The following is a 12,028-nucleotide window of genomic DNA, read 5'->3' on the forward strand; positions in this document are numbered from 1 at the left end:
CTGTAAGGAGTATGGGGCTCAAACTCGATACAATAAATCTCATGACCAGTGGAACATTTTGCGAGGTCAGGTCAAAGGTCATGCAGAGGTCAAATTTTAGAAACGCATTTCCTGGATATCTGTAAGGGGTACGGGGCTCAAACTTAATGATCAAGGGAACATGTTGGAACACTTTGCAGGGGTTAGGTCAAAGGTTATCTGGGGTCAAATCTTTATAACTTCATTTTCTGGATATCTGCAAGGGGTATGGGGCTCAAACTCAGTGACAACAAATCTCATGACCAGGGGAACATTTTGCAGGGGTCAGGTCAAAGGTCATGTAGAGGTCAAATTTTCTAAATGCATTTTCTGGACATCTGTTAGGGGTACGGGGCTCAAACTCCACAACAACAAACTTACTGACCTGGGGAACATTTTGGAACACTGTGCAAGGGTCATGTCAAAGGTCATCTGGGGTCAAATCGTAGAATTTCATTTTCTGGATATCTGTAAGAGGTACGGGGCTCAAACGTGGTGACAACAAACCTCAAGACCAGGGGAACATTATGGAACATCATGCATAGGTCAGGTCAAAGGTCATCTGGTGTCAAATCTTAGAATTGAATTTTTTGGACATCTGTTAGGAGTACGGGGGAGCATTTTTGGAACATTTTGTTGGGGTCAGATACCTCCACAACACCAACATGCCCCAGCTAGGTTTGTGGTCTATGACCACCATTTGCCACTAGTTTAATTTCTTGTATGCATGTAAAAGTGGTCGTTTTTTGGCTGGAACTTAAAATTGTGATTAAAAATGTGTGCAAAACGAAACAGATTTTGGCGATTTTTAAGTGGCATAGCTAAGGGAGAGCAAGGAGGGAACGTCGGGGGGGGGGGGATGCTGAATTGACCAATTCAGCATTGATTGTGCGCCACCTCCAAGCGGTGAAATGCCCACATTTTGGCGCTCAGTTATTTGATACATCGAAGTTAACTAATTAAATAATTAAATAATGCTATCTACTGAAGATATCATCGTTTCAATAGAGGGCAATATGAGAGTAAAATGCCATCTACTGAATATAGCATACTGCCTTCCAATGAAACAATGCTATCTACTGAATAGCATATTGCCCTCTAAATTAAAGGAGTATTTCGTGATCCTAGCATCCTCTTTTTATGACATTTTCAGTAGATATCAACGAAAAAAGCTTATTCCCTAAACTTCAGTTGATTCCGATTTTGCGTTTTTTATTTATTTATTATTTATTTACATAACTGGTTAAAATACATCAAAAATACACATACATGTACAAAGCATGTCATAAAATAAAAATTATAGAAGATTGTCCCAGTAGGCTAGCCAGGAGGAGCCAGGAGCGTGAACACTATCACCCAAGGGGTGTGACCCCTCCAACCCACCGAGACAAGTGAACTCAAAACATAAATATTAAGTATTAAATATTGCACATTTAGAATAAGTTACATATTACACATTACACACATTTCATCAACAATAACATAAAATTTAGGAGTCCAGGTCCAGCTCTTGCATAGTCATTTCAATAAAATGTGTTTTAAGGTGGCTTTTGAATGGCCTCATATTTTTATACAAAATAAACTGATCCCTGATGGACACTGGAAGTGCATTCCAAAGACGGGGAAAATTGACACTGATGGTATATTTAAAACTATCGGTTTTTGGGGTGATGTGATTGTTAAAAAGCAAATTGTCAAGATGGCGAAGGTTTACAGTCCAGTTGCTGAAATGAAAGACATAAGAATTTGAATTTGAAATACACTGGCAAGCAAAACAAATGGATAAATATTTCCTCCTGTTATTAAGATCCATAAGATTGAGTTGTTGATGATGCTCCCTGTAAGATTGTTCCCCGCTTCTCTGACCCAAAATAAATCTTGATGCCCTCCTTTGGATAAGTTCCAAATTATTAATGTGATTTTTACGATATACAAACCAAACTGGTGAACAAAAATCTATGACCGGTAAAACAAGAGAACGATAAAGTGTGAGCAGGATGTTTTGATTTTGTTTACCAACAACAGTCCTGAGGAAACCTATGAGTCTATTGCACTTTTTGTAACATTGGACACATGTTCATTCCAAGAGAGGTCAGAGGATTTAACTGAAGAGCATTGTTTTCCGACCACCAATCGAGTGTATTCAAATCATTTTGGAGAATAGCAACATCAGAATCATTTTTAATTGTGCGGGAAATAAAACTATCATCAGCATATTGATTAATTCCGTTTTTTAAAGTTGCAAATCTTTTAAAAACTAGATTGTCTCAGCAGCAGGGGACATTAGGCTGTCATGTGCATCTAGGTGTAGAGGCTTATCCTCTTATTCCCACTTGAGCATTCTCAAGTACACTTAAAGTGTTTTGGTCTCCTGGTCAATTCAGTTTTAATTTAGGGGTTGTTGTTATGTTGTTATAGCAACAAGCTCAGTTTTTCTGTCCAGTCAGCTGTCACTTTAGTGGTGTGCAGCCATTCAGGTCTCCTGTCTTATTTTTTAATTCCTTTGTTATGTCCATAGTTCTCCTAGTGATGCACTTGCAATTGTTCCTTCGATCTTGATGGACAAAAAAATCCCACCCACCCTCCCAAAAGCTGGAAGGGTGATTCAGTAACTAAATATGGTTAAAGATACTCCTTGAAATGGTATGTCCAATTATGCTGCTTTATGCTTAAAAATAGAGGCTTTGTATGGAATTTCTTGAAATCTTGAAGAATATCATTAGTAGATTGTCTCCACTTTCTACTGTGTTTTATAGAAGGGAATGAATGCTTTGTATGGAGTTTCTTCAAAACCTGAAGAATCTTGTAAGTAGATTGTCTCCACTTTCTACTGCGTTTTTATAGAGGGTGGTGGAGTTTCTTCAAAACCTGAAGAATCTCGTCAGTAGATTGTCTCCACTTTCTACTGCGTTTTTATAGAGGGTGGTGGAGTTTCTTCGAAACCTGAAGAATCTCGTCAGTAGATTGTCTCCACTTTCTACTGCGTTTTATGGTATTGATTGGTTTTATTGGGCTATTGAATGCTTTGTATGGAGTTTCTTCAAAACCTGAAGAACCTCGTCAGTAGATTGTCTCCACTTTCTACTGCGTTTTACGGTATTGAATGGTTTTATTGGGCTATTGAAAGCTTTGTATGGAGTTTCTTCAAAACCTGAAGAATCTCGTCAGTAGATTGTCTCCACTTTCTACTGCGTTTTATGGTATTGGTTGGTTTTATTGGGCTATTGATTGCTTTGCATGGAGTTTCTTCAAAACCTCAAGAATGTCGTCAGTAGATTGTCTCCACTTTCTACTGCGTTTTATGGTATGTTGGTTTTATTGGGCTATTGGTTGCTTTGTATGGAGTTTCTTCAAAACCTGAAGAATCTCGTCAGTAGATTGTCTCCACTTTCTACTGCGTTTTATGGTATTGAATATGTTTATTGGGCTATTGAAAGCTTTGTATGGAGTTTCTTCAAAACCTGAAGAATCTCGTAAGTAGATTGTCTCCACTTTCTACTGCGTTTTATAGAGGGTGGTGGAGTTTCTTCAAAACCTGAAGAATCTCGTCAGTAGATTGTCTCCACTTTCTACTGCGTTTTTATTGAGGGTGGTGGAGTTTCTTCAAAACCTGAAGAATCTCGTCAGTAGATTGTCTCCACTTTCTACTGCATTTTATAGTGGGCTATTGGTTGCCTTCATGCTTTCCTCCCTTTCTACTGCGGTTTTATACCAGGGTTATAAATGCTTTGTTGCTTATTTGGAGTATCTTTATTTACTTGGTTGTAAATATCAGTGGATTATATATCAGTAAATGGTTTAAGCATTGATGCCGTATCTGCTGAATACAAAATGTTCGTTTGATAGTGTTGGCATTGTTTATTCTTTTGGAGATTTCTAATTATTTAATTGCGGTTAAAAATGCTGTTTTCCAATCCAATCCTCTGTTTGATCCAAAGATGTATCTGTTTAAGATATGCTTAAGATTTGCTTAAGATGAAATTTGGTTAAATGTGATTCAGAAGTCAACTTTTGTTTGTCCAGCCTATATGGTTGGCTTGTACACATTTTTCCAATAATTCGTGTATTTATTGATTTATATGAAGATGATAAATAATTCCAAATGCAATTAATCATCTCAATGTATATAATTTGTTTAATTGATATGAAATCTGTTATTATCTCAATATAGTATTAATTTCTATGAGATTGTGAAATTATTATAAATAAGCTTATGTGTATTAAATGGTCCTCATGATCGTGGGGGCAATGCGGAGTCTATTCTTTGTGTTGTTGTCCTTTCCTGCTGTCTCGAGACAATTCGTGTGTGAGTTATGCATGATTATGTGTATTACACCGCTACATAGACAATGTGTTGTAATTTGGTTACCGTATACCCAGAACGAAATTCAAAGTTCACGATATCTTCGCTGAACGAATTAATCTGCAATAAATATTTTGTATGTAGCCAGAGGTTTCCAGCGATATAAAAATCTCAACAGTTTTTGAGAAAAGTGGGGGGATGAGGCTGTGGATCACGAAATGCCCTTTTAAATAATACTATGTACTGAAAATATCATTGTTGCTATCTACTGAAGATAAAGAGAGAGAGAGAGAGAGAGAGAGAGAGAGAGAGAGAGACTGAAGAGAGTATATTGCCCTCTAATGAAACAATGCTATCTACTGAATAGGCTATAGCATATTGCCTTCTAATGACACATTGCTTCTACTGAATATAACATCTAATCCCGCCTCTAATTAAATAATGCTATCTACTGAAAATAGTAATTTACTCTCATGAAACCATGCTATCTACTGAAGAGAGTATATTGCCCTCTACATAATGCTATCTACTGAAGATTGTATTGCCCTCCAATGAAACAATGCTATCTACTGAATATATCATACTGCCTTCCAATGAAAAAATGTTACCTACTGAATAGCATATTGCCCTCTAATTAAATAATGCTATGTACTGAAAATAGCATATTGCCTACCAATGAAACAATGCTATCTACTGATGATAGCATATTTCCCTCTAATAACAAATGCTATCTACTGAAAATAGCAATGAAATAATGGTATCTACTGAAGAGAGTATGTTGCCCTCTTAACTAAATAATGCTATATACTGAAGATTTTATTAGCATCCCAGCAAACACAAAAACGTTTTAAAAACGTTTTAAATAAGTTATATTTTGGCTTTTGGTTTAGGTAAAAACGTTTTAATAACATTAAAATGTCGGGTTATATAAAGGTCATGATAACGTTTTAAAACGTTTTGTATGAAAACACACTACAACAATATTTTTAAATGTTTTCAAAAATGTTATTATAAACTATTTTTGCAAACATTTTTGCCAAATATTGTGTCAATACTTAAATAACATTATGTTAAAATATTTGAACCCAGCAAACACAGAAATGTTCTTTAAATGTTTTTTTCAAAACCTTTTAATAACATTTAAATGTCGGGTTATATAAAAGTCATGGAAACGTTGTTAAAACGTTATTGAAAATATTTTGGGCAAACATTTTTCTCAAAATATTTTTTCAACTCCCCAAAATAACATTCTGTTTAGAATGTTTTGTATCAAGTTTTCAAGAATGTTTTTGGAATGTTATTAAAACGTTTTTATACCCTTTATATAACCCGACATTTAAACGTTTTCTGTAAAACATTTTTGTTTGCTGGGCAGTAGATTATCAAAAAATGTTTTTTTAAGGTTATGAAAACGTTTTATACTCTTAATATACCCTTTATATAACCCGACATTTAAACGTTTTCTGACAACCTTTTATAAGCTTTTGCGAATTATGTCGAAAACGTTTTGTGTTTGCTGGGATATTGCCCTCCAATGACACAATGCTATCTACTGAATATAGCATATTGCCTCCCAATGAAACAATGCCATCTACTGAAGATAGCATATTTCCCTCAATTAAAAATGCTATCTACTGAAAATAGCAATTTACTCTCATGAAATAATGGTATCTACTGTATACTGAAGAGAGTATATTGCCCTCTAACTAAATAATGCTATCTACTGAAGATAGCATTTTATTCTCATATTGCCCTCCAATGAAACAATGCTAATCTACTGAATAGCATATTGCCTTCCAGTGAAACATTGCTATCTACTGAATATAGCAATTTACTCACATGAAACAATGCTATCTACTGAAGATAGCAATTTACTCGCATGAAACAATGCTATCTACTGAAGACCGCACAATTCCTTCTAATTACAAATGCTAGCTACTGAATATAGCAATTTACTCTCATGAAATAATGCTATCTACTGAAAACAGTTTTTTACTCCCATGAAACAATGCTATCTACTGAAGAGAGTATATTGCCCTGTAACTAAATAATGGTATCTACTGAAGATTTTATGTATATTGCCTCCCAATGAAACAATGCTATCTACTGAATATAGCATATTGCCTCCCAGTAAAACAATGCTATCTACTGAAGATAGCATATTTCCCTCTAATTACAAATAGCAATAGGGCCTACTAAGTTATATATGTATACTGAGATAAACACATCAAAAGAAATAAGTCCCCCTCTGAAAATTTCGTCATAACATCGCAAAGTAAACCTTTGTACCAATAAAACTTACTTAGAAATAATTATATGATTGTTTACTACGTGTTTTGTGAAAATGAAAGATGTCCATGACTTCATGGCTGAATAAACCCAAATTGAAGACAAAAACTACCCTTTCCTAAAATCACAAAGTAGGCCTATATGCTTGTTAACTGCAAGGTGTATTGGGACAAGGAATGGAACTGGCCATCTTACAACTCACTGTGCTGAACTCTGCACCAAGGGGGTTTGCATGGCTGAATGATCAAGAATCGATACACATTACAGTAAATGTTCACTTGGTGAGGATTTTAAACTGCACTCAAACAGATGGGGTTTTCCATTAGTAACAAGCCATGAACCAACTTTTGTGACAAGCATAGGCCTACTTAGAGACTTTTGAAAATGGCAGTTTTTGCCTTCAATTTAGGCTCATTCAGCCCTGAAGTCATGGAAATCTCTCATTTTCACACAGCACTTAGTAAACAGTCATATAATTATTTCAAAGTTAGTTTTATTGGTACAAAACGAAACCTTACAATGTTATGACGACATGTTCAGAGGGGACTTACTTCTTTTGATGTGTTTAGTTACTTCTCGGCACAGGACTCATACCTTGCTACATAATGGGACTGTAGTGTAGTACATCTCGCTATCTACTGAAGATAGCTTTATTTTCACAACTTGCTATCCATGTCTTGCTGTCTACTCAAGATGTGTTCTTCAACAACATTTTTTTCATTAATTAATTTATTTTATTCCCATTTTTTGAATTGATATCAGTTTTTTCGCCTATAAAGTTCAATCCATCATCATAGTTGTATGAACACTAGGGCCTACATGAAAATTACTTGTTTTTTGTTAAATTCATTTGCAATAAAATAATTAAGTTTAAACTAAATTACAAATGCTATCTACTGAAAATAGCCTAATTTACTCTCATGAAATAATGCTATCTACTGAAGAGAGTAGGCTTATATTGCCCTGTAGCTAAATAATGCTATCTACTGAATATTTTATGTATATTGCCATCCAATGAAACAATGCTATCTACTGAATAGCATAATTGCCTCCCAATGAAACAATGCTATCTACTGAAGATAGCATAGGCCTATTCCTCTAATTACAAATAGCAATTCGCTCTAAATACCAAGTTATAGCCCGAAACATCATGGCCCAAGTTGTTCCTTCCTCACCATATGTCCAATTCTCATCGATTTGAAATAATTATCATTTTAAATTTAAGTGTCCAAGTTGAATCACTGAAATTGCTGTGAATATAGGGCCTAATTGGACTCATTGGACAAATTGAAAGACTATGTCAACTCTCAACAAAAGAATGTATGCATGCCAAAGGTCATACGACACCAATTTGGTGTTTGTTATGCTCCTCCAAATTAGTACCTTAAGGTCTATGTCTGGTCTTTTTTCATGTTTTATTGATATCGGCATTCCTTTACTTCAGGGTTTGATGCTGCCTTCTGGGTACACCCATCGTATGTGTGACTGTGAGTTACGGCTTTTCACAATCCTTATGGTTTATATACCGGCTCCATACATTTGATGTATGTACCTTCTGGGTAGCTCGTTCACGTAGTGTTTGCGTTGTCCCACTGGCCTACTACATGATTACAACTATAACTATAAACTCAACTATAACTCCAACTACAACTATAATTATAACTATAAACTCAACTATCATTACAACTACAACTATAAACTCAACTATAATTCCAACTATAACTACAACTACAATTACAACTATAACTACAACTACAACTATAAACTAAAAAAGTTTAAACTCAAAAGTTACCAGCCCGACAGAAATGTTGCCAGCCCAACATTTGCAGGAATCTGAGTAAGAAGCACAATTTACACAAAAAACCTAACTTACTCTGACCGTGCTGCGACCGTTTAATTTATTTATCATGTTTATTGTCGGATTAACAACAATTAAGCGCTATTAATACACATTAATGTTTTTAGGCAAATAAATTTCCAAAATATGGTACGTTTTCTGCTTTTGCTTGTCACGTGGTAAGCCTATTTTGAAGTTGCGATTATATCTTCAAATAAGTTTCAAATGGATTCCATCAAGACAAGTGGCCGAGTGGTCTAAGGCGCTAGGCTCGTAGAGCATATCCAAAGCGGCGTGGTGCGCCGTGAGTTCGAACCTCGCCTCTGCCAAACTTTAAAAAAAGTAAAATTAAAATTAAAATTTAACTTTTTTTAAATTTCATATTGGGGAAATGTGACTGGGAGAATTTATGTATGGCGTGGAGTGGTGTGATGTCCACATTGCCGTGGCGTACAACGGGGTAGCTGTCGTGAGTTAGTACCATAGGTTTGTGATAGGTGACCCTTTTGGCCTTCTCCAGTGACAGTGTATTATTTTGTCTTGCAAGATGAATTTGTGTAGCATATTAATTCTCCATCGTATCGTTATTAGGACTCATACATGGGAAGATATCCAACAACAACGTTGAATCTGATCGTATCGTTATTAGGACTCATACATGGGAAGATATCCAACAACAACGTTGAATCTGAAAACGTGCATGACAGGTTTCTGGGTGCATTTGCCAGTGCTAAACAGTGCTAAACTGTGCTGAACACTGCACCAAGGGGGTTTGCATGGCTGAATGATCAATAATCGATACACATTACAGTAAATGTTCACTTGGTGAGGATTTTAAACTGCACTCAAACACATGGGGTTTTCCATTAGTAACAAGCCATGAACCAACTTTTGTGACAAGCATAGGCCTACTTTGAGACTTTTGAAAATGGCAGTTTTTGCCTTCAATTTAGGCTCATTCAGCCCTGAAGTCATGGAAATCTCTCATTTTCACACAGCACTTAGTAAACAGTCATATAATTATTTCAAAGTTAGTTTTATTGGTACAAAACGAAACCTTACAATGTTATGACGACATGTTCAGAGGGGGACTTACTTCTTTTGATGTGTTTAGTTACTTCTCGGCACAGGACTCATACCTTGCTACATAATGGGACTGTAGTGTAGTACATCTCGCTATCTACTGAAGATAGCTTTATTTTCACAACTTGCTATCCATGTCTTGCTGTCTACTCAAGATGTGTTCTTCAACAACATTTTTTTCATTCATTAATTTATTTTATTCCCATTTTTTGAATTGATATCAGTTTTTTCGCCTATAAAGTTCAATCCATCATCATAGTTGTATGAACACTAGGGCCTACATGAAAATTACTTGTTTTTTGTTAAATTCATTTGCAATAAAATAATTAAGTTTAAACTAAATTACAAATGCTATCTACTGAAAATAGCCTAATTTACTCTCATGAAATAATGCTATCTACTGAAGAGAGTAGGCTTATATTGCCCTGTAGCTAAATAATGCTATCTACTGAATATTTTATGTATATTGCCATCCAATGAAACAATGCTATCTACTGAATAGCATAATTGCCTCCCAATGAAACAATGCTATCTACTGAAGATAGCATAGGCCTATTTCCCTCTAATTACAAATAGCAATTCGCTCTAAATACCAAGTTATAGCCCGAAACATCATGGCCCAAGTTGTTCCTTCCTCACCATATGTCCAATTCTCATCGATTTGAAATAATTATCATTTTAAATTTAAGTGTCCAAGTTGAATCACTGAAATTGCTGTGAATATAGGGCCTAATTGGACTCATTGGACAAATTGAAAGACTATGTCAACTCTCAACAAAAGAATGTATGCATGCCAAAGGTCATACGACACCAATTTGGTGTTTGTTATGCTCCTCCAAATTAGTACCTTAAGGTCTATGTCTGGTCTTTTTCATGTTTTATTGATATCGGCATTCCTTTACTTCAGGGTTTGATGCTGCCTTCTGGGTACACCCATCGTATGTGTGACTGTGAGTTACGGCTTTTCACAATCCTTATGGTTTATATACCGGCTCCATACATTTGATGTATGTACCTTCTGGGTAGCTCGTTCACGTAGTGTTTGCGTTGTCCCACTGGCCTACTACATGATTACAACTATAACTATAAACTCAACTATAACTCCAACTACAACTATAATTATAACTATAAACTCAACTATCATTACAACTACAACTATAAACTCAACTATAATTCCAACTATAACTACAACTACAATTACAACTATAACTACAACTACAACTATAAACTATAAAAAGTTTAAACTCAAAAGTTACCAGCCCGACAGAAATGTTGCCAGCCCAACATTTGCAGGAATCTGAGTAAGAAGCACAATTTACACAAAAAACCTAACTTACTCTGACCGTGCTGCGACCGTTTAATTTATTTATCATGTTTATTGTCGGATTAACAACAATTAAGCGCTATTAATACACATTAATGTTTTTAGGCAAATAAATTTCCAAAATATGGTACGTTTTCTGCTTTTGCTTGTCACGTGGTAAGCCTATTTTGAAGTTGCGATTATATCTTCAAATAAGTTTCAAATGGATTCCATCAAGACAAGTGGCCGAGTGGTCTAAGGCGCTAGGCTCGTAGAGCATATCCAAAGCGGCGTGGTGCGCCGTGAGTTCGAACCTCGCCTCTGCCAAACTTTAAAAAAAGTAAAATTAAAATTAAAATTTAACTTTTTTAAATTTCATATTGGGGAAATGTGACTGGGAGAATTTATGTATGGCGTGGAGTGGTGTGATGTCCACATTGCCGTGGCGTACAACGGGGTAGCTGTCGTGAGTTAGTACCATAGGTTTGTGATAGGTGACCCTTTTGGCCTTCTCCAGTGACAGTGTATTATTTTGTCTTGCAAGATGAATTTGTGTAGCATATTAATTCTCCATCGTATCGTTATTAGGACTCATACATGGGAAGATATCCAACAACAACGTTGAATCTGATCGTATCGTTATTAGGACTCATACATGGGAAGATATCCAACAACAACGTTGAATCTGAAAACGTGCATGACAGGTTTCTGGGTGCATTTGCCAGTGCTAAACAGTGCTAAACTGTGCTGAACACTGCACCAAGGGGGTTTGCATGGCTGAATGATCAAGAATCGATACACATTACAGTAAATGTTCACTTGGTGAGGATTTTAAACTGCACTCAAACACATGGGGTTTTCCATTAGTAACAAGCCATGAACCAACTTTTGTGACAAGCATAGGCCTACTTTGAGACTTTTGAAAATGGCAGTTTTTGCCTTCAATTTAGGCTCATTCAGCCCTGAAGTCATGGAAATCTCTCATTTTCACACAGCACTTAGTAAACAGTCATATAATTATTTCAAAGTTAGTTTTATTGGTACAAAACGAAACCTTACAATGTTATGACGACATGTTCAGAGGGGACTTACTTCTTTTGATGTGTTTAGTTACTTCTCGGCACAGGACTCATACCTTGCTACATAATGGGACTGTAGTGTAGTACATCTCGCTATCTACTGAAGATAGCTTTAT

Source organism: Amphiura filiformis, chromosome 9 (genome assembly GCF_039555335.1).
Source record: "Amphiura filiformis chromosome 9, Afil_fr2py, whole genome shotgun sequence".
NCBI lineage: Eukaryota > Metazoa > Echinodermata > Ophiuroidea > Amphilepidida > Amphiuridae > Amphiura > Amphiura filiformis.